At 42.1% G+C, this 23359-nt stretch overlaps 1 long non-coding RNA gene across 1 annotated transcript; it reads right to left on the bottom strand.

Moving 5' to 3' along the window:
• Positions 1-13257: 13257 nt before the first annotated feature.
• LOC112226638 lies at positions 13258-14886 on the bottom strand. Its single transcript, XR_002949770.1, has 3 exons — positions 14846-14886; positions 14202-14475; positions 13258-14092 (listed from the first exon to the last, which is right to left on the bottom strand). It is a non-coding gene; the product is annotated as an uncharacterized LOC112226638 (long non-coding RNA).
• Between the last annotated feature and the right edge of the window lie 8473 nt (positions 14887-23359).

Raw genomic sequence — 23359 nt, 5'->3', positions numbered from 1 at the left:
ACTAGAGCACAGTACAATAGAGTATAGTACAGTACAGCAGTATTTAATTTAGTAGAGTACAGTACAGTATAGTTTAATTCAGTAGAGTACAGTACAGTTCAGTACAATAGAGAGTACATTAGAGTAAAGGAGGGTACAATACAGTATATTATACTGTACTATACTGTGCTATACTATATTTGTCTTTACCTTTCTTTACCATACTCTCCTGTGATCAACTGTACAGTGCTGTCCAACCGGACCAATTCGGAACCAATCATCGCATTCAATGTTTGGGCCAAATCAAGGTCAGTCTGGACTGGACCAAATTTGAACCAATTATAGACATCTATGTTTGGGCTGAATATATGCAGGTCCGGGCCGGACGTCTGTGGACGTTGAAATCAAGGCCAATTGATGCACAATGTCTTGTAGTATTTATTTCTGTTTGGACCCCAGGAAGAGTAGCTTCTGTCTTGGCAACAGCTAATGGGGATCCTCATAAAATACTAAATACTAAATCTGAAACAAAAATAGACATCTATGTTTGGGCCAAATCAAGGCCGGTCCCGACCAAATCTGAACCAAACATATGTTGGTCCGCACCGCACCAAAATCAAGGCTGGTCTGGACCAAAAAAAGACAGCAGGGTCAGAAGACGTCAGGACCAAAGAAAAGACACCCAAAAGACATCGGTGCCGGTCTATACTGCGTGGGATGTGATTGTTTTAATGATTCCAGTTCTACTTGCAGACATCTAAAGAGCAAGTTTCGACTTTGTACAGGAGTAGTTACTGCGAAATGAACCCTTTTGTGTTGAAGACGCCGGAAAGACACAGATGTCAGGACAGTGAACTTTATTGTGTTATTTACAGTGCCTTCAGAAAGTAGTCATACTCCTTGACTTATTTCACATTATGTTGTATTACAGCCTGAATTCAAAATTTATGAAATTTAATTTTTTCTCACCCATCTATACACAACACCCCATAATGACAAAGTGAAAATATGTTTTTAGAAGATTTTGCAAATGCATTGAAAATGAAATACAGAAATATCTCATTTACATAAGTAATAACACCTCTGAGTCAATACATGTTAGAATCACATTTGGCAGTGATTACAGCTGTGAGTCTTTCTGCTGGAGAGACTGCTGTCCGGTCCTCTGGCAGTCTCTATGGGGGTGCCACAGGGTTCAATTCTCGGGCCGACTCTTTTCTCTGTATATATCAATGATGTTGCTCTTGCTGCGGGCGATTCCCTGATCCACCTCTACGCAGACGACACCATTCTATATACTTCCGGCCCGTCCTTGGACACTGTGCTATCTAACCTCCAAACGAGCTTCAATGCCATACAACACTCCTTCCGTGGCCTCCAACTGCTCTTAAACGCTAGTAAAACCAAATGCATGCTTTTCAACCGTTCGCTGCCTGCACCCGCACGCCTGACTAGCATCACCACCCTGGATGGTTCCGACCTTGAATATGTGGACATCTATAAGTACCTAGGTGTCTGGCTAGACTGTAAACTTTCCTTCTAGACTCATATCAAACATCTCCAATCGAAAATCAAATCTAGAGCCGGCTTTCTATTCCGCAACAAAGCCTCCTTCACTCACGCCGCCAAACGTACCCTAGTAAAACTGACTATCCTACCGATCCTCGACTTCGGCGATGTCATCTACAAAATTGCTTCCAACACTCTACTCAGCAAACTGGATGCAGTTTATCACAGTGCCATCCGTTTTGTCACTAAAGCACCTTATACCACCCACCACTGCGACCTGTATGCTCTAGTCGGCTGGCCCTCGCTACATATTCGTCGCCAGACCCACTGGCTCCAGGTCATCTACAAGTCCATGCTAGGTAAAGCTCCACCTTATCTCAGTTCACTGGTCACGATGGCAACACCCACCCATAGCACGCGCTCCAGCAGGTATATCTCACTGATCATCCCTAAAGCCAACACCTCATTTGGCCGCCATTCGTTCCAGTTCTCTGCTGCCTGTGACTGGAATGAATTGTAAAAATCGCTGAAGTTGGAGACCTTTATCACCCTCACCAACTTCAAACATCTGCTATCTGAGCAGCTAACCGATCGCTGCAGCTGTACATAGTCTATCGGTAAATAGCCCACCCATTTTTACCTACCTCATCCCCATACTGTTTTTATTTATTTACTTTTCTGCTCTTTTGCACACCAATATCTCTACCTGTACATGACCATCTGATCATTTATCACTCCAGTGTTAATCTGCAAAATTGTAATTATTCGCCTACCTCCTCATGCCTTTTGCACACAATGTATATAGACTCCCTTTTTTTCTACTGTGTTATTGACTTGTTAATTGTTTACTCCATGTGTAACTCTGTGTTGTCTGTTCACACTGCTATTCTTTATCTTGGCCAGGTCGCAGTTGCAAATGAGAACTTGTTCTCAACTAGCCTACCTGGTTAAATAAAGGTGAAAAAAAAAGTATCTTTGCAAACCTGGACTGTACAATATTTGCACATTATTCACTTTAAAATTATTCAAGCTCTGCCAAGGTAGCTGTTGATCATTGCTAGACAGCCATTTTTAAGTCTTGCCATAGATTTTCAAGCCGATTTAAGTCAAAACTGTAAGTAGGCCACTCAGGAACATTCAACTTCGTCTTGGTAAACAACTCCAGTGTATATTTTGTCTTGTCTTTGAGGTTATTGTCCTGCTGAAAGGTTAATTTGTCTCCCAGTGTCTGTTGGAAAGCAGACTGAAACAGGTTTTCCTCTAGGTTTTTGCCTGTGCTTAGCTCTATTCCATTTCCGTGTATCCCTAAAAACTCCCTAGTCCTTGCTGATGACAAGCATACTCATAACATGATGCAGCCACCACCATGCTTGAAAATATGAAGAGTGGTACTTAGTGATATGTTGTGTTGGATTTGCCCCAAACATAACGGTTGGTATTCAGAACATAAAGTTAATTTCTTCGCCACAATTTTTACAGTTTTACTTTAGTGCCTTATTGCAAACAGGATGCATGTTTTTGAATATTTTCATACATGTACAGGCTTCCTTTCCACTCTGTCATTTAAGTTAGTATTGTGGAGTAACTACAATGTGGTTGATCCACTGTAACTGTTTTAAAGTCACCATTGGCCTCATAGTGAAATCCTTGAGCGGTTTCCTTCCTCTCCGGCAACTGAGTTAGGAATGACAGCTGTTTCTTTGTAGTGACTGGGTGTATTGATACACCATCCAAAGTGTAATTAATAGCTTCACCATGCTCAATGGGATATTCAATGTCTGCCTTTTTTATTTTTACCCATCAACCAATAGATGCCCTTCTTTGCGAGGCATTTCAGAACCTCCCTGGCCTTTGTGGTTTAATCTGTTTTTGAAATGCACTGCTCCACTGACCTGTGTGGGATACAGAGATTATGTAGTCATTTAAAAATCACGTTAAACGCAATTATTGCACACAGAGTGAGTCCATGCAACTTATTATGTGACCTTTTGAAGCACTTTTTAAAATTTTATCCCTGAACTGATTTAGGCTTGCCATAACAAAGGGGTTTAATACTTATTGACTAAAGACATTTCAGATTTTCATTTGTAATTCATTTGTAATAATGTCTGAAAACATAACTCCAGTTTGACATTGGGGTATTATGGGGTATTGTGTGTAGACTGGTAACACAAAATCTCAATACATTTTAAATTCAGGCTGTAACACAACAAAATGTGGAAAAAGTCAAGGGGTGTGAATACTTTCTGAAGGCTCTGCACATGAAGATTAAACAGGTACAAAAATGCGTGCGCTGTGACTGCCTCACCAAGACAATATAAGAATGTGAAATAAAAAACATTAACTACATTTATGTTTTTATATATTCATATAAAAGGGAAAGTAACTACCTGGTGTTTTGACTGTCTGTCAGACTAGGCAGTGTGCTGGTGACAGCTATGGGGTAAGGTGAGAGGGTGAACATGGTTTATGTCTCCCCAGCTTCTTTTCCTATTCTTAATTTGATGATGAGGAGAGGGAAGAAGAGCTGTCTGAGCTCTGTACAGAGTCTTCATCACTCCCAGATTCCTCTGAGTCATCTTCATCACTGGAGTCTGAACCATCATCACCATAATCAGTTTCCTCATCTTGGCTTTTCTCCTTTTCCTCTGAGGAAACATTATATAGGAACAAAACCAAGTCAAGGGTATGTTTGAGAGTATCCACTACACACATAATTGAACTAATCAATTACTCATTACCACTTTGATAAGCTATATTAGGTGTGTCAGTGCTGGGCTTGAACAAAAACTTGCATACATTGTACTCTTCAGAACCAGAGGTGTGACCACTTGAATCCAACCTCCAACCATTGTCACACAGCCAAGTCTTCTTCCGCAATAACCTTTGTGTGTGTGTGTTGGACTGAGCCACTTGCCTCTCTGCAGGTTCTCCTGGATGAGAGGAATGAACTGTCTGGTCTCTGGATTCTCTGGGTCATAGATCAGAACTGGAACAACAAAGCACAGATACATTAATCGTCCACAGGTTGGCTAATTATTAAATGTATTGATTGATTGGTAGATTTACACAATGAGAGAGACTTAAAACAAAAGGCACAAAAATAATCAAACAATGAATCACATAACTTATTTGACAAACAAGCTTACTCATCTGACACAGTTTCTTTGCCAGCACAAAGTCTTTCTCTATCACAGACTTGAGGAACGTAAGTCACAGTGCATCCAGGTAGACCCCCCACACTAATTTTTTAAAACCAGAAATTGTGATTCCTCGATTAATCAGGGAAAATTACATCTCTGGCTGATTCATTTCCAATCAGCGCAATGTGGGACTTGGTCTGAACTGAACTGCAAAGGGGATTACATTTTTTCAGCAGTCATGCAAAACATTAAAAACATTGGTGGAAAACAGATTGTTCAGATGTTCCAATCTATCTATAGCCAAGGCTAAGCTCTACTACTGTTCCTGTCATACTCTCATCACCTGTTACAGCTGAAGCCAACTGTTGAGGTTTCTTAATGTCCTTCATCTTTAGGTCATGGCTGAGGATAACACTAATGTTATTCTCACCTCCTGCACAGAGCACTTCCAATCTCACAGGTGGAGAGTCCTGAGTGAGAGAATAACACATTACATAAGCAGTCTGATAAATGATAAATGCAATAGTTTAGGATTTTTTGTGTGTGCTTTCTTAGTGTTGATTACCTACCTTCACAGGATGTGATACTGCTTGTGTAGGAAGGTTCCTTCTGAAAAACAAAAACACATTTAAGCATCACATGGGAATTCGACACCATGCCGGATGTTGAATGATGTAGTTAGAACTGGTCTTGCGGTGAAGCCTTACATGGGTGTGGCAATAATATGTTTGCTTCCACTGTTTCTTGAACAAAAAGGTACAAAATAAGTTAAGGGAGTCATCAGTCTGAAACCAACTCATAAATACAGGTCAAGGTAGAATGGAAAGCACAGTAGTGGTTGTTTGTTTCACCCTGCATTTCAGATCTTTACACATGGAGTAGGCTAATTACATAAGGTACCTTGAAGAGGTAAAAGTACAGGAAAAGTACAGTGTCTCAAAAAGTACAGGAGCCACCTGGACCATCAAATGCAGGCAAAATATATGCACTTAATATATCACAAATGCATGTTTAAACAAAATAAATTGATGAACATCTAGCTAGCTAGTTTTATTTCATTATTTGTTCACAGACACATTTTCTTCTGAAATTAAATCATGTTCCCAACAAGCCTTGCTTCAACATGTCTTTGACAGAGCAAAATAAACACGTTTTACCTGCTTCTGTGGAACCTTGCAAGGTCTTTCCATAACATTCTAGTCTGGAAACAACATCAGTTAGACTAATAGCTAGCAACACAGCTAACAATCGTAATTATAATGCTAGGCCTAGTTGATTCATCTTGGGGCTACAATCACTCATTTGAAAACGTGCATGTAATTTCAGGGATACAATATGGCAAGCACTGTATTTGACACATTGACACACCATGCGAGCAACCATTAAAGTTAATGTACGTTAGGTAGCTAGCTAGCTAATGCTAATGGTAGCTGAATAGCTTTTGCTGGCTCACCGGTTCATGTAGCCAATAATCGATGACTGCCAATTCTCGATGACTACCAAACCGAGCAGTCCGACAAAGTTATACAACCGATAGGCTATTTCAATATGAAACAATCTTATGCTCTGATGTTTTTTTTGTTGTTGCAACATTAGCTAGCTCACTGTGTTGCTTTCAAGTTTAGGGGTGCATAAAACATGAGGTGAGCAAACAATCTCATTCCCATGACAACGGATCAACTCTCTCCCCTCACCTGCCTTGGTGCCACATAATTAGGAATTATAATACTAATCATTTAATAGGATCTCTTTGCTTGGTGATATGCTACCAGAGTTGTTCCTCTATCTTGGTGCTGCTATGTTTCTTGTCAACTTTGATGGTCTCGTAACCAAACCAAACCAAACAAAGCCTAGGATCAGAGGTGTAGGCAGAAATTGCTGTGTGGCTGGGCATAAACCTCATAGACTGTACCTAAAAGCTCTTCTATCGAGAAGCAACATAAAGAGGCTAAACTACTGTTGTGGCTGGAGAAATGTAACCACCCTCAGATTAATAGACAGAGCTATGTATGCAAGGACTGACCATCCATGATAACGAAATTGTTTTCACCATGTTATGAGGCTATACAGTGTTTGTTTACATTTACAAACATTGGAGAAAAACAAGTTTACATTTTGGGTTCTCGTGGAGTGTAACAGTTGAACTAAGTTCATGAGGCATTTTTAAGTTATATTCTTCAAGAATCAATGGATATATATATATATATATATACACACTACCGTTAAAAAGTTTGGGGTCACTTAGAAATGTCCTTGTTTTTGAAAGAAAAGCACATTTTTTCCCGATTTAAAATAACATCAAATTGATCAGAAATACAGTCATGGCCAAAAGTTTTGAGAATGACACAAATATACATTTTCACAAAGTCTGCTGCCTCAGTTTGTATGATGGCAATTTGCATATACTCCAGAATGTTATGAAGAGTGATCAGATGAATTGCAATTAATTGCAAAGTTCTTCTTTGCCATGCAAATGAACTGAATCCCCCCAAAACATTTCCACTGCATTTCAGCCCTGCCACAAAAGGACCAGCTGACATCATGTCACTGATTCTCTCGTTAACACAGGTGTGAGTGTTGACAAGGACAAAGCTGGGGATCACTCTGTCATGCTGACTGAGTTCGAATAACAGACTGGAAGCTTCAAAAGGAGGGTGGTGCTTGGAATCATTGTTCTTCCTCTGTCAACCATGGTTACCTGCAAGGAAACACGTGCCGTCATCATTGCTTTGCACAAAAAGGGCTTCACAGGCAAGGATATTGCTGCCAGTAAGATTGCACCTAAATCAACCATTTATCGGATCATCAAGAAATTCAAGGAGAGCGGTTCAATTGTTGTGAAGAAGGCTTCAGGGCGCCCAAGAAAGTCCAACAAGCGCCAGGACCGTCTCCTAAAGTTGATTCAGCTGCGGGATTGGGGCACAACCAGTACAGAGCTTGCTCAGGAATGGAAGCAGGCAGGTGTGAGTGCATCTGCACGCACAGTGAGGCAAAGACTTTTGGTGCATGGCCTGGTGTCAAGAAGGGCAGCAAAGAAGCCACTTCTCTCCAGGAAAAACATCAGGGACCAGACTGATATTCTGCAAAAGGTACAGGGATTGAACTGCTGAGAACTGGGGTAAAGTCATTTTCTCTGATGAATCCCCTTTCCGATTGTTTGGGGCATCTGGAAAAAAAAGTTTGTCCGGAGAAGCCAAGGTGAGTGCTACCATCAGTCCTGTGTCATGCCAACAGTAAAGCATCCTGAGACCATTCATGTGTGGGGTTGCTTCTCAGCCAAGGGAGTGGTCTCACTCACACTTTTTCCTGAAAACACAGTCATGAATGGTACCAACACATCCTCCGAGAGCAACTTCTCCTAACCATCCAGGAACAGTTTGGTGATGAGCAATGCCTTTTCCAGCATGATGGAACACCTTGCCACCTTGCTCCAGGAACAAAACATCGATATTTTGGGTCCATGGCCAGGAAACTCCCCAGGCCTTAATCCCATTGAGAACTTGTCCTTAATCATTAAGAGGCTGGTGGACAAACAAAAACCCACAAATTCTGACAAACTCCAAGCATTGATTATGCAAGAATGGGCATCAGTCAGGATGTGGCCCAGAAGTTTATTGACAGCATGCCAGGGCGGATTGCAGAGGTCTTGAAAAAGAAGGGTCAACACTGCAAATATTGACTCTTTGAATCAACTTAATGTAATTGCCAATAAAAGCCTTTGACACTTATGAAATGCTTGTAATTATGCTTCAGTATTCCATAGTAACATCTGACAAAAGATCTAAAGACCCTGAAGCAGCAAACTGTGAAAATTCATATTTGTGTCATTCTCAAAACTTTTGGCCACGACTGTAGAACTCATGAGACATGGGAATAAATGCACAACTCTTGTTGTGAATGTGACTATGAGGAGTCAGAGAACAGAGTGGAGTGCGGAGCTGTCCGGTGCTGAAATCTTTGATCTGACTTTTGTGACACATCCCGTGCCGGCCAAGCCACATTATTTGCCCGTGATGCAGAAGAATATAGGCCTTTGCTACTGTTACACACTCGCACTTTTCAAACCCATATTGCCAAATATTTCACGTGATTAGTGTTTGTGTAGGCTACTTGTGCATGATTTCTCTATTGTACTACATCATTGATATGGCATATACCTTCCCTATACTACTTTGATACACATCAGTGCGGATTAAGAAGTGAGTATACTCAATGCGCACTGAAAAAAAGTGGGTAAACGGCATATACCTGCATATGACCTCCACATCCAGGAAAGGATGCATGCATAAATTTGCTGCGGAAGCCAGGAAAAAAAAGCCATATCACAACACACACTACATGGCCAAAAGTATGTGGACCTCACTTCAAATTAGAGGATTCGGCTTTTTTCAACCACACTCGTTGCTGACAGATGTATAAAATCGAGCACATAGACATGCAATCTCCATAGACAAACATTGGCAGTAGCACGGCCTTACTGAAGAGCTGTGCAAGGATGGACGGTTGGGACAAGCTTGGCTTGAGTGGAGAAGGGTGGGCAAGGATGCGAGGTTGGGAAAAGCTTGGCTTGAGTGGAGGAGGGTGGGCAAGGATGGGAGGTTGGGACAAGCTTGGCTTGAGTGGAGGAGGGTGGGCAAAGGATGCGAGGTTGGGACAAGCTTGGCTTGGGTGGAGGAGGGTGGGCAAGGATGCGAGGTTGGGACAAGCTTGGCTTGGGTGGAGAAGGGTGGGCAAGGGTGCGAGGTTGGGACAAGTTTGGCTTGGGTGGAGAAGGGTGGGCAAGGATGCGAGGTTGGGACAAGTTTGGCTTGGGTGGAGTAAACGGGAGAGGAAAACTGGGAGGGGGAGGTGCAGAAGGATATATCTATACTAGAATGTAATTGTTTTTCTTTTTAATAAGAGTTCTGGACAGATTAGGGGAGGTGCCGAGTTATAAAACATTCTCAGAAGCTTCTTCACTCCCATTCTCATGACGTTTAGTTTTACTATTCAGTTTTACTGGTCAGGAAACGTATGGCTTTGTTCCTAGAACCACAGGAAACCAAAAATGTACGTTTCCACAGCTTCCAAGGAACCAACATAATTGATATGTTGGATTCAAGTTAAAGAATAGGACTAAATTAAATCCAACTTTAAATGCACTTTATATAAACATTTGATTTCGTCCTATTCTTTAACTTAGATTTTTGGTTGAATCCAATATATAAATTATTAATTTGTAAACAACCTTGAATTAAAAACTTAGGCTGCAGGGATTGGGGGTAAGGGAGAGAAAAAAAACACGGTATATTTATATATGGGCCCCATTCTGCATGGAGAGCTCTCAGCTCTGTCTTGTTAGCTGTGCGCTCATGATACGCTCTTATCTATTAATTTGTATGAGTTTGGAGTCAGTCACGCTCTGCTGTACAACAGACAGTTTACTTTGAGTTGAGTCGGATCTCTATCCATCTCTGTCTCTCTCCCTCTTCTCTTCCCCATGCGGTGGATATCAAGTGATCTGGAGCGATGCTTGCAATAGTCTTACACTTTGATTTTCTATTAGTTTACAATTGTACACTTGGTGAAAAGGGAATCGGAGTAATATCAAAAAAGGAACATCACATTCTCTCGCCCTTGGCTCGCAGGCCTGCTCCTGCCCATGTCAAACACATACTGTAGGCGTACTAGCCTCCGCCTCTCTCTCTCTCACACACACACACACACACACACACACACACATACACACACACACACACACACACACACACACACACACACACACACACACACACACACACACACACACACACACACACACACACACGTTGTAGGCTATCCAGTACATCCAGTACAGTATTATCCAGTACAAAGACATGCACTCTGTTCACAAAGATTACCGAATCTTGTCTGATGCTTAGGATACTTATCACATTAGGAATGACATTTTTTCTTTGCCTGCAAATGCTTTATTTGCAGGTGATTTTTTATATTTGTTTGGCACAAAAAAAGCTAATTTTGGTAAAAATGAGTTATGTGGCTCATGGTCATGCTTAAGCAAACAAACCATGAAGGTAAATAAGTGGCTACAATTTACACGTCTTTTAGTTATTTAAAACTAAAAGCTAAAGTCTATGTATCTTATTTTAAATAAATAAAATATTGAAAGAAAATGGCATTGCACATCTCACTATTAACATCCTCACTATGATGAGGTTTTTATGTAAGGTCCTTCTTTTCATAGTTGTGCCATATCATGTCCAAATCTTCCTAAGGTATCAACAAAAATTACTGTATAACTAGATGATTTGGACATGATTTTGAAAATGCTAATTTAGGTACCATTGACTTACATTGGATTGCCAGGGGTGCTAGTTCCTCCCTACACACTCACCTTAAATTTGACTGCTTTATCAAAAACGGATTAAATATCTCTATCAACTCATTTATCTTTAGGCTCCCCTAATGGTATGTATATAAAATGTTTGTACATGTAACTTAACCCTTGTGTGGTGTTCGGGTCTGTGGGACCCATTTTCAATGTTTACTAAAATAAAAATGATACAATGAATAATTATTTCAACCTGAGACTCATTGGCCTTGCCTCATTCTCTGTGAAGAACATGTAAAAGAACACCTTTTCATTGAGAGCATACTGTGCACCCCCTTACACATTTATATTACATATGCGGTGTTCGGGTCCACTGGACCCGAGGGTAATAAAAGTGTGGGAAAGTGTGTGTGAAGTTGAAAACAAGTAAAAATGAAACAAAAAGGTTTGCTGTGCGCCTTCACTCTATCTTCCTCCTTCCTGGGCCTGCTGTTTCAATGGACATACACCAAGAACCTGTCCGTCTCCCTGCCAGTCTGCCTGTCTCCCACTTTTCTCGCACTCTTTACCCTTTGTAGTGTGTGAAACTACAATGTCTTGCGCGAACCTGCACAATGTTATTACAATACATTATTTCCAAACATTACTTGGGCTGCCTGTGACATTGTAAAAAAATGCAGTATTTTCCCACACTACTCCAGCCAGTTGCAAATTGAGGGAGGGACACAAGAAAAAAATAGCATTGCATGTGTGGCTCCTTACCACAATCAATCAGTATAGAAAAAATAATCTCTGGTCAAAGGGCCTTAAAAATAATTTTTGCAGAGAGAGAAGCTAGCGTGGAAGGAGCATCTTCCACTTTGGAAGATTAATAATTTTCTGAATTTTCTATGTGTCTGTCAATTCGGAGTCTGACAGTGAGCTAGAAGAAGAGGACGAGATTGACCCTGAGCCAGCCCCAGGACCAGCCCGTTAGCAGCCAGCCCCAGGACCAGCCAGCCAGCAACCAGCTTATCAGCAGCCTGTAGTAGGAGAAATATGGATGTCAAAAAATTGTGACATTTAATGGTCTTTCTTGCACAAGGAGTGAGCCACCCCACATGGCTGCCAATGTGATAAGGATGCAACCAGGGCCGACGCGGATGGCAGGACATAAAGTCTTCTTTTGGACTGTTCATCCAAGACACCGTCCAGAAAATCTTTCTGGACTGCACTAATTTGGAGGGAAGGATTGTTTTTGGAGAGAGATGGAAGGAGATGGACCAAACTAATTTACATGCATACTTTGGGGTTCTTATCCTTGCTGGTGTTTTCAGATCTAATGGGGAATACACAGAATCCCTGTAGGATGCAGAAACTGGCAGATAACTTTTCTGTGCAACAATATCTCTGGAAAACTTCCCCATTATTTCCAGGATTATCCGCTTCAATAACCGAGACACCAGACCAGCTCTCTGGCAGAGAGACAAGCTGGCTGCAAGCAGGTCAGTGGGACAAGTGGGTGGACCGCCGTCCCCTGTTTTACAAACCGGGCCCAACGCTACTGTTGATGAGTAGTTTATGCCATTTAGGTGCCGCTGCCCCTTCAGGCAGTACATATCATCTACACCCGCAAAATATGGAATCAAGATCTGGGCTGCCTGTGATGCTGCTTCATCATATGCGTGGAACTTGCAAGTGTATATGGGGAAGCCAGATGTAGAAGCCCCTGAGAAGAACCAATGGATGCGGGTTGTCCTGGACGTGACACAGGGACTCCGTGGCCACAACATTACATGCAATAACTTTTTTTTACTTTGCACAAGCTGGGACAAGAGCTCCTCAAGAGGAAGCTGACGATGGCAGGAGCAGTATGAAAAAACAAGCCAGAGCTTCCACCTCAGCTGTTGAATACACGGAATACAATTCCTCTAAGTTTGTGTTCATGGCCCTAGTGTCTTACGTGTCAAAGGAAGGCAAAAATGTGGTACTCATGAGTACGCTGCATAGGGATGTGAGAATCTGTGGCCAGGAACATTAAATTCCAGAAAACATAATGGATTACAATGCCACAAAAGGAGGGGTGGACAATTTAGACAAGATGGTGACTGGCTACAGCTGCAAAATAAGAACCCTACGCTGGCCACTGATATCCTTCAACACCTTGGACATCTCGGCGTACAAAGCGTTTGTCATCTGTATGGCGTTGAATCCAGATTGAAACAGAGGGAAGTGTCGTGGAAATTCTAATCAAGCAAGGGAGAAGAAACTTAATTTCTTGAAACAATCATACTTTAATATCGATTTATTATTGCAATAATGGAGCTGGTCAACGACCAGCCATAGGTGATCATTGAGAGCCCGAATAATACAGAAACGCAAGGGGTTTATAAAGAAAAGCAAAAACTGCTTAGTCATGGCTGGTTCCACCTCTACCCGGCAGATCGGGGCATCATAAGCTACCTTGTTTTCTTCTTGTGGCTATATGTATCAGGTGTGTGAGGTCGTGGCACACAAACAAGTGATCACGTCAGTTCTGTTACTCCTAACTCTACCAAGCTAGTCTCTATTCTCTTCATATCTCCACACACCTGTGCCCTTGGAAGATAGTAAAAGAGGATGGAGTGAACAACTGTGGTCACTCTGAGGCTCTTTGTCTTATGCCGTGTGACCAAGTTATTCAGAAACAAAGATGATTGGAAACAATACAGGTTTATTCTGTTCCTCAAGTTTATCTCCAACTGGAGTTGACAAGAATGTCCTTGACTACACACCTAGACCAGCTGTGGGGAGCTAAAAGGGGACCATCCTATCTCAGAAGCACAGAATTGGTAGAATAGAAATCCTCCTCAGCATATAATTGTTAACTATTAATATTAAACACATCAGGTAAATATGTAATTTTTCTCTCACAGAAGCTCCAGAGGAGATGGCTCTTTCTCAAGGAGCTGGGCAAGGCATTGTTAAGTCCTCAAATCATTGTCACCAGTGCCGACTTCCAGGGTGTGGGGAAGTGGCCAGTTTTGGAGGCAGGCAGAGAAGAGCTGACCCAGCAGGTTCAGGTAATATTGTGGAGCTTCTATGAGGAGCCTGTTGTCAACCTCATCCTCTCCTGGGGCTTTTACCTAAGTCACTTTTATATGGGTCTTGGTTTCTTCTGGTATCACTGGTTCTGTAAGGGTTGTTAGGGAGTATTAGTACTTACACACAGCCGGTAATGCTACTGACACATAATATAGCATCGCATAACACTGTACAGCGTTTCTCAACTTTTACTATACCAGTGATTGGCTAAACATGGTCCTCCTTCTCCTTCTTTTTCTTCTTTTTTCTTATTTTTTAACCAGCTTATGTTTAAATACAACATGTTGAAACACCACTGGAGACACAACTAACGCCTATAACCGTGCCTGTGTTGCGTCCCTGTTGTGCAGTCAGTCTCTGCATCTTCTCTGCTGTCACTCTCTCTGTCTGTGCTTCTTCTTGTTCTCTTCTGTGGTCACTGTCACCAGAAGACCAGTGGACCACATTGCCCGTGCTGGGCCCAGCAACATCCTAGTTGTGAATGAATAAACACAATTATTAGATAAAGAAGAACAATTACTGAATAAATACCTAATAGATGACCATTGGCTCATGATACCTTATAAAAGCCAAACGACTTAGAGTGCAAATTAGTGCCTGGCTGTCATACATGTTCCCCCCTATCCTGAGGATTAATTACTATTACATACAGTGCCTTCAGAAAGTATTCAGACCACTTTACTTTTTACACATTTTGTTACATTACAGCCTTATTCTAATATGGATTAAATAAAATAAAAATCCTCAGGAATCTACACACAATATCCCACAATGACAAAGCGAAAACAGGATTTAGAATTTTAGGCAAATTTAAAATAAATAACGGAAATACCTTACTTACATAAGTATTCAAACCCTTTGCTATTGGACTCGAAATTGAGCTCAGGTGCATCCTGTTTCCATTGATCACCCTTGAGATGTTTCTACAACTTCATTGGAGTCCACCTGTGGTACATTCAATTGATTAGACATCATTTCAAAAGGCACACACCTGTCTCCATAAGGCCCCACAGTTGACAGTGCACGTCAGAGCAAAAACTAAGCCATGAGGTCGAAGGAATTGTCCGTATACCTCCGAGACAGGATTGTGTCGAGGCACAGATCTGGGGAAGGGTACGTAACAATTTCTGCAGCCTTGAAGGTCCTCAAAAACACAGTGCCCCCCATAATTCTTATATGGAAGAAGTTTGGAACCCACAAGTCTCTTCCTAGAGCTGGCCGCCCAGCCAAACAGAGGATTCAGGAGAGAAGGGCCTTGATCAGGGAGGTGACCAAGAACCTGATGGTCACTCTGACAGAGCTCTAGAGTTCCTTTGTGGAGACGTGAGAACCTTCCAGAAGGACCACCATCTCTGCAGCACTACACCAATCAGGCCTTTATGGTAGAGTGGCCAGAAGGAAGCCACTCCTCAGTAAAAGGCACAAGGTTCTTTGGTCTGATGAAACCAGTAACTCTCTTGCCTGAATGCCAAGCATTACGTCTGGAGCAAACCTGGCACCAACCCTACGGTGAAGCATGGTGGTGGCAGCATCATGCTGTGGGGATGTTTTTTAGCGGTAGGGACTGGGAGACTAGTCAGGATCGAGGCAAAGATGAACTGAACAGTGTACAGAGATGTGTTTAATGAAAACCTGCTCCAGAGAACTCAGGATCTCAAACTGGGGCTAAGGTTCACCTTCCAACAGGACAATGACCTTAAGCACACAGCCAAGACAACGCAGAAGTAGCTTCGGGACAAGTCTCTAATGTGCTTGAGTGGCCCAGCCAGAGCCCGAATTTGAACCCGATCTAACATCTCTGGAGAGACCTAAAAATAGCTGTGCAGCAACGCTCCCCATCCAACCTGACAGAGGCTGTAATCGATGCCAAAGATGCTTCGGCAAAGCACTAAGTAAAGGGTCTGAATACCTATGTAAATGTGATATTTCAAATGTTTATAAATTTGCAAAAATGTCTTAAAACCTGTTTTTCTTTGTCATTGTGTGGTATTGTGCATAGATTGATGAGGACATTTAAAAAAAAAAATCTAGTTTAGAATAAGGCTGTAAGGTAACAAAATGTGGAAAAAGTCCAGGGGTCTGAATACTCCCCGAAGGCACTGTATATAATATTGAGCCAAAATATCAGTGTGCCTCTCTGTTTTTTTCCTACTTCCACTGCACTTGACTCCGAGGAGGCAGCAGGTGAGTTGTCTGTGCTACTAATCCTAGTAAGTATTACTGTACTCCTAATATTCAACAAATAACGTGAGTTTCCCATCTGTAAAAAGCAACTACATCTCGCATTTGCTTACCGCGACTACGCAACACAGATGAATAACAGTGCACAACAGGAAAATAAAGCTTCTGATGTAATCAAAGCGAAAAAAAGCCTACATGAAAGTAAGAGAGAGAGAGTAAAAACGATTGTTTCTAGTTGAGGTTAGTTTCAAGTGAAGTGTCCTGGCTTCGCATCAGTTCAAAAGATTGACGAGTGACTGACGATACCACCTGGGGGCTGTGTTGGAGAGCCGCGCACATCAACTCAACCAAATTGCGCAACTGAAAGATGTCAATTCTGCCAATGGGAGGATTGCATGAAATATTCTGCATGCATGCATGTTCATGATTCGACAAAAAATATGAAAGGGCGCTTCATGTCATATTAAATGTCCATTAGTCTCACATGAAATTCTCATCTCATCACATTCTCGTCGACTGAAATGAAAAGTACTTTGTAAATGTTATAATTTTTTTCCAGGGCATTGTCACGCCCTGGTCTTAGTATTTTGTGTTTTCTATATTTATTTGGTCAGGCCAGGGTGTGACATGGGTTTATTTTGTGTTGTGTTTATAGTATGGGGGTTTTTCGTAGGTTTCGGGATTGTGGCTTAGTGGGGTTTTCTAGCAAAGTCTATGGTTGCCTGAGGCGGTTCTCAATCAGAGGCAGGTGATTCTCGTTGTCTCTGATTGGGAACCATATTTAGGCAGCCATATTCTTTGAGTGTTTCGTGGGTGATTGTTCCTGTCTCAGTGTGTTTGTATTCACCAGATAGGCTGTATAGGTTTTCACGTTCCGTTTCTTGTATTTGTCATGTTTATTCATTTATTAAACATGTATCGCACTAACCACGCTGCATTTTGGTCCGACTCTCCTTCGACGGAAGAAAGCCGTTACAGGCATCTCATCTCTTAACGTCATAGTTTTAGGAAAAATAGGTTGTTGAGTTAGTGTTGACGAAATGAAAACTGAAGAAGACCAGGGGACAACACTGCCTGTGCTGAGCCCAGCAACAGCCTAGTTTTGAATGAAAAAAAACATACATTAGACAAAGAAGAAAGTCACTGAATATAAGTAATATAAGCCAAACTAATTAGGCTAAATAACAAATTAATGCCTGCCATGGGTACTCCCCTGCCCACTTAGCTAACAGTTTAAAAATACAGCCAAAGCATTACGGAACTGGCAGTCTCTCTCTCTCTTTTCTTCTATTGAATTTTATTTAAAAAACTTCTGTGTTTGTCATTGAACAATGGGATTAGTTGCTGTGGATGCAGGTAGATTTCAGCATTGTGCTTGGTTTGACAGTGCCGCAGCTATGCGTATCCTTCCACCAAGAAGTGACGGGCCCTCGAATGAGCGAATAAAATTTTAGGCGGGTCTTTCTAGCCTCCCTTGGTGTTGGATATGTAATGTAATCTGACAACACTCGTCACAACACTCACTGAAGAGACTGAGATTCAGAAGCAAATAAACATTGATAAACAATTCAAAGCCACAGACAGTCCCCAAAGTCACATTAAACAGATTAAGAAGGATTATTTAGCAATCACAATGCATTAATTCAGTGTTTCATTGTAATAGCATACATGATGCCTTGCATTTAATAAAAAGCACTGCATAAATGTCTAATATATGTCTATTGGCTCATGTGTTATATAAATGCCAATCTAGTTACTTTTTAGGCAATTGCAAAATTAGTGCCTGTCATATGTGTTCCCCCCCCTACCCTAATTGAGTGATATACAGCCAAAATATTAACTGGCAGCTGTAGACCACATCTTTTTCAGTTCTCTCCCGACCTCGATTGCAGCAGCAGCTGATCTGTCTGTGTCAAGCCTAGCATAATTTGTCACAGACACAGTCACAGCATTCAGACCAGCAGAACCAGCTGAACTTTGACAAATTTAGCAGCGTAGTCCTCAAGAGGTGTTTTTTTTAGGTCTCTCTGTAGCGGGGTGCGTAATTGGCGGCAGAGAAGTCAGGCACAGGAGAGCAGAACTGGGTAATAACCGGAGATGTATTAATCAAAACCAACCGCATCCAGAACAACAAGATAAATGGGCACAAAAATAACCCGTTGTGCGCTCACGGGGAAGGTGCACAAGCACTACAATAAACAATCCTACACAAAGACATGGGGGAACAGAGGGTTAAATACACAACAAGTAAATGAGGGAATTGAAACCAGGTTTGTGGAACAAACAAGCCAAAACAAATGGAAAATGAAAAGTGGATCGACGATGGCTAGAAGACCGGCCGAGCGCCACCCGAACAAGGAGAGGACCCGACTTCGGCGGAAGTCGTGACACTCTCTTACTTCTTCGGCACAACCTGTCAGTTTTTTACAATCCAAGATTTTGGCCAGTGAAGGCTCCTCAGTGATTTTCTTACGTATCTTTTGCTCAATCTCCCACTCTCTTCACGTTTCTCTCTTTACTCACACTCTTGCGAACCCTCAACCAATTTGATTGCCATGATAATCGTCTCTGGCTCATATTTCTGAACAGCCGAAATAAAAACCCTGCGTCTATTTGAAGGAACATTCCAAAAATAAATATATTTTGTAGGCTAGTTTAGGATGTAGTCTACAACCTTCTCTCTGTAATATGTATAATTATGCTACCATATCATAGCCTGAGTTGTTGAGCACCCCATGATTTCATAGACAGTACATGATTGAAATTCGCTAGAGCAGCTGTTCCAACTCTGGGCAGCCGAAGCGTGTAGCCAGTACAGCCTGTCTGCTGCTTAGCCAATGTTTGAAAAAAGATGACGATGAAAAAATGAAATGTAAAAGGTCAGAGAAAAGTTGGATCCACAGCCAAAACATGGTAAGAGACTTGGGGTGGATTAAAAGTAGATGGAAAAACTGGTATTAAAGGGTTTAAAAGTTGGTTTGTTCAAAGGCCCAGTGCAGTCAAAAATGAGATTTTCCTGTGTTATTATATACACTCAGTGCTAGCTTATCTAGTACTGGGTCAGACCCCTCTTTGCCTCCAGAACAGCCTAATTTTTCAGGGCATGGAAACGTTGCTCAATTGGTCTCAAGGGACCTAACATGTGCCAGGAAAACACTCTCCACACCATCACACCACCACCACCAGCCTGTACCGTTGATACCAGGCAGGATGGGGCCATGTAGTCATGTTGCTCACACCAAATCTTGACTCTGCCATCAGCATGACGCAACAGGAACAAGGACTTGTCAGACCAGGTGGTGTTTTTCCACTCCTTAATTCTCCAGAGTTGGTGATTGCTTGCCCACTGCAGCCTGTTCTTCTTGTTTTTAGCTGATAGGAGTGGAACCCGGGGTGGTCGTCTACTGCAATAAGCCCATCCGTGGCAAGGACCGACGAGTTGTGCATTCCACGATGTCGTTCCGCAGACCACTGTTAGCTTGCTTGATTCTTATCATTCTCCTTCAACCTCTCATCAACGAGCTGTTTTTGCCCACTGGACTGCCGCCGACTGGATGTTGTTTGTTTATCGCTCCATTCTCGGTAAACTCTGGACACTTTCGTGCTTGAAAAGCACTGGAGGCTTCTGAGATACTGGAACCGGCGGAACCTGGCTCCCAATGATTATACCACACTCAAAGTTGCTTAGGTCACTCGTTTTGCCTGTTCTAACGTTCAATCAAAAAGTAACTGAATGCCTCGATGCCTGCCTGCCTGCTTTAAATAGCAAGCCGTGGCCAGATGACTACCTGTCTGTGGGAGCGAACCATTTTAGTGAATGGGGTGGTGCACCTAATAAATATTATATTGCTTGAAAATTGCTCTTTGCTAAGACGCAATTTTTGTTTCTTTTTAACCACTTTAATTTCAAACAATCACAGTAAGTTACTTAATTGTTACCCATAAATTATTTGATAAACGTCCTCACTCTCCAGATATTTTCAAATGGATTTCCTCACATGAGCAGATGTTTCAGCTCCTCCTGTAGGTGAGTGAGGTTGTTGGTTCCTCTGAGAGGCTGGGAGCTGTGAATGTTTGATGTTCTGGGTTGGTTTGGTTTGTGGTGGTGGTGAGGGCTATGTAGGTGGGGCAGCTCCTTGAGGCTGAGGAAGGCCCTCCTCTACAATTAGCACATTTGGTGTCTTAGTCTTTTGTGCACTCTTTATGGTGATGGTTCTCCCCAAAACACAGACACCTCAACTGGTTTTTGCACTGGGTGGAGATGTGGTTAAACTTTAAAACATTGCTGGACTGCGGGAGGTGAGTTTGCCTTTTCCACTCCGTAGAAGCCTTCGTGGAGGAGTTTGATGGAGTGTCCTGCTTTGGAAAGGTGGATTCTTATGAAAGTGGTGGGGAGTTGTGTTTGACTGCTGATAATCCTGTTTTTCTTTTCCCAGCTCTGTGCTGATGTCCTCAACTGGGATTGAGGTGACGAGCTCTTTGATGATGACTTGTTTCGTCAGCCTCTCCTGTGGGTGTCCATCCCTCCTCTGCTGGCCTAGACGGCATGATAATTGTGACCCAGAGAAAGTGTCCTCAGGATTGAGGTGCCTGTTCAGTGATGGGATGTCTTTTGTAAATACAAGGATCCCTCCTCCTCAGATGAATCAGTTTTGACAATAAAATATTAGGTTTGCATTGCATGATCTCTTGTGTTATTTTGCTGTCGTTGTTGAAGGTATTTTGGTGAAAGTTATCAATTACGACAGGGGTGATGGAATGGAGGGATTGACCAGGTTTACATTTTGGTGGTTGTGGACCAGAGTCGGGGTTGGGTTTAATTTCATCATATCTTCCTCTGTTACTGGTTACTGGTTACCACTCCTGCAAAGGTTATTTCTGGTCTGGGGCAAAGCCAGGTAGGCCTAGAAAAACATTTAGCCACTCCCTGGGCAAAACCATTGCCTCAACAAGCAGGGGTGCACATAAACCTCATTTATAAGCTGAAGACTTTAAAGTAGAAGCTTCATAACATCACATAATATTTACAGGACTTTCTCAATAAAATTGTTATACATCTTGAATATGAGAAGCACTAGGAAATGGGGAGTAAGACTTCAGAGCTACAGTCTAGCCTACACATGTTTAACACCAGTGGTGTATTAGTTAGTGTATTAATTAGTCTGATTCCGTTGAAAAATGTTTTGCCTGTTGCAAAACGTTTTGTAACGGAAACGGTTTACTCCAAACGGAAAACGTTTTGCAATGAAAACCAGAGTTTCTATTGGACAAATTCAGGTGGGTCCCTCACCTTTTTGTTCCGTTTGCTCTGTTTGCTTCCACTTTGGTTCCTAAAGTAAAAGGTAAATGATTTCTGTTGCAAATAACGTTTGGCAACAAATGAAACATTTTGCAACGGAATCCGCTTAATTGCTACACCCTAGTATAAATACAGTGGCATGTTTTAATGTCTGCTAGCCGGCAGCCTAGGCCTACCAGCATTTTGAACATTCAGTTTACTTTCCTGTGGACATTTTGTCTCACATTTCCAACGGGATGAGGACCAACCAAGTGGACAACCGGCAGAGTACGTTCAAATAACTATTTATTAAAAATTCTACAATTACAAGTCACATTCGCAGAATTTGCTGGCTTGGTATTAGGTCAGGAAGCATGCAATGTCTTCAAGAGGAGAGTGGGGCTCGATCTTGGGAGCGAGTGTGATGTTCACAGGTACGCCTGTCGCCATCATCACACCTCATGGGCAACTGAACTCATACCTTCAAATGAACTCAACTGACCCTTACCGGAAAATATGTGCACATGCACCAGCCCAGGGCAGTGGAGTTTATCTGTAGGGTAGCTTAATCTATGGCCTAGACTAGCCTACAGATAAATACCACTTTCAAATTGGAGAAGGATAACACATTTGAGTGACAGGTCAGGTAATTTACCAACCACAGATGCAGAACTCAAATCATTCTGCATAAAATAAAATGGTGGAATTTCAATATTATGTGCTTTTAGATTTACATTAAAAAATGAGTCTTCTCGTCACTGTTTGACTGAGAGGTAAAAGCCCCAGGTGAGTCATGTGAAGCGCTGTCAGTTTGCAGCAGGTTCAGCTCAAGACAGGGTTGAGGAGCTAGACAGAGGCACATTAGATGATTTATGTGTGTCTCCACAGCCTTTCAAAGATCAGCTGCACATACACACACACACACACACACACACACACGCACTTTGGTCCTTAATGAGGCAGCTGATACTAAATGCTCCCTTGGGGATACCACCACTTACTGCCATGCTCCTTAACCGTGTGTGTGTGTCCGTGTGTGTGTGTGTGTGTTCTGTGTCAATACGTGTGCAAAGGGTAGGAAAGGATAATATCAGTCTTGTTGCAAGAAACAAAATATGCATTGTCAAGGTAACAGTAAGGATGAGAGAGGCAGGTCCACAGAAAGGGATGACCCCTAGCTTTTAGGATAATTTCACATGAATACTGGAGCCTGAAAGGCATGGTATAGGTTCATTTAACCATTCTCCTATTTGTTTAAAATGCTATTTGTACTGCTACAGTGGTAAATATGAAAGAATAACCTTATTCCAAATGAAACGAACACCCGCACATCTGTCTCATTGTTAAAACCATTTTCCCCCCCATGTGGCTGCACTTGTCATTGAGGGACAGTCCTATATTTCAACCCCTTTTCAGGTGTCCCGGTTTCTCTTTCTACAAAAAAGGTCCCTTTGTCAGCAAGATGCAATCAGTTAATTCAGGCTACAAGTGTATAGACCTAATGGCAATCGCTGAATGTCACGACACTTGATGTTTTGTAACATACCTCTTTCCATTTATCAAATGGCTGGGTACACAGTGCACCGTACGGATGCTGGAATTATTTTTGGAGCGCGCAGGTAGACTCGTTTTTGAAGTGATTTGTTTGACAATCAGATGAAAACATCATGACGGTTAATGTTCGTGCCACAGTAGAAGGTAATCAAATGTTTTAACGTTAAATTACATGTCTTTACCGCTAGGCTCATAAAAACATTTAATAGGAGGTGCTGTGGGAAGAAAAAAACCCTCCCCCTGAATGTCACGGTATAATTCACGCTCTGTCTAGTGTGAGAGACAGATGGACAGAGCGCACGTTTGAATCAACAAACACATGCGTCACAGTGAGCACACACA

Source organism: Oncorhynchus tshawytscha, linkage group LG28 (genome assembly GCF_018296145.1).
Source record: "Oncorhynchus tshawytscha isolate Ot180627B linkage group LG28, Otsh_v2.0, whole genome shotgun sequence".
NCBI lineage: Eukaryota > Metazoa > Chordata > Actinopteri > Salmoniformes > Salmonidae > Oncorhynchus > Oncorhynchus tshawytscha.
Note: the sequence above shows the minus strand (reverse complement) of the source record. Positions and strands in the feature narration are given on the sequence as shown.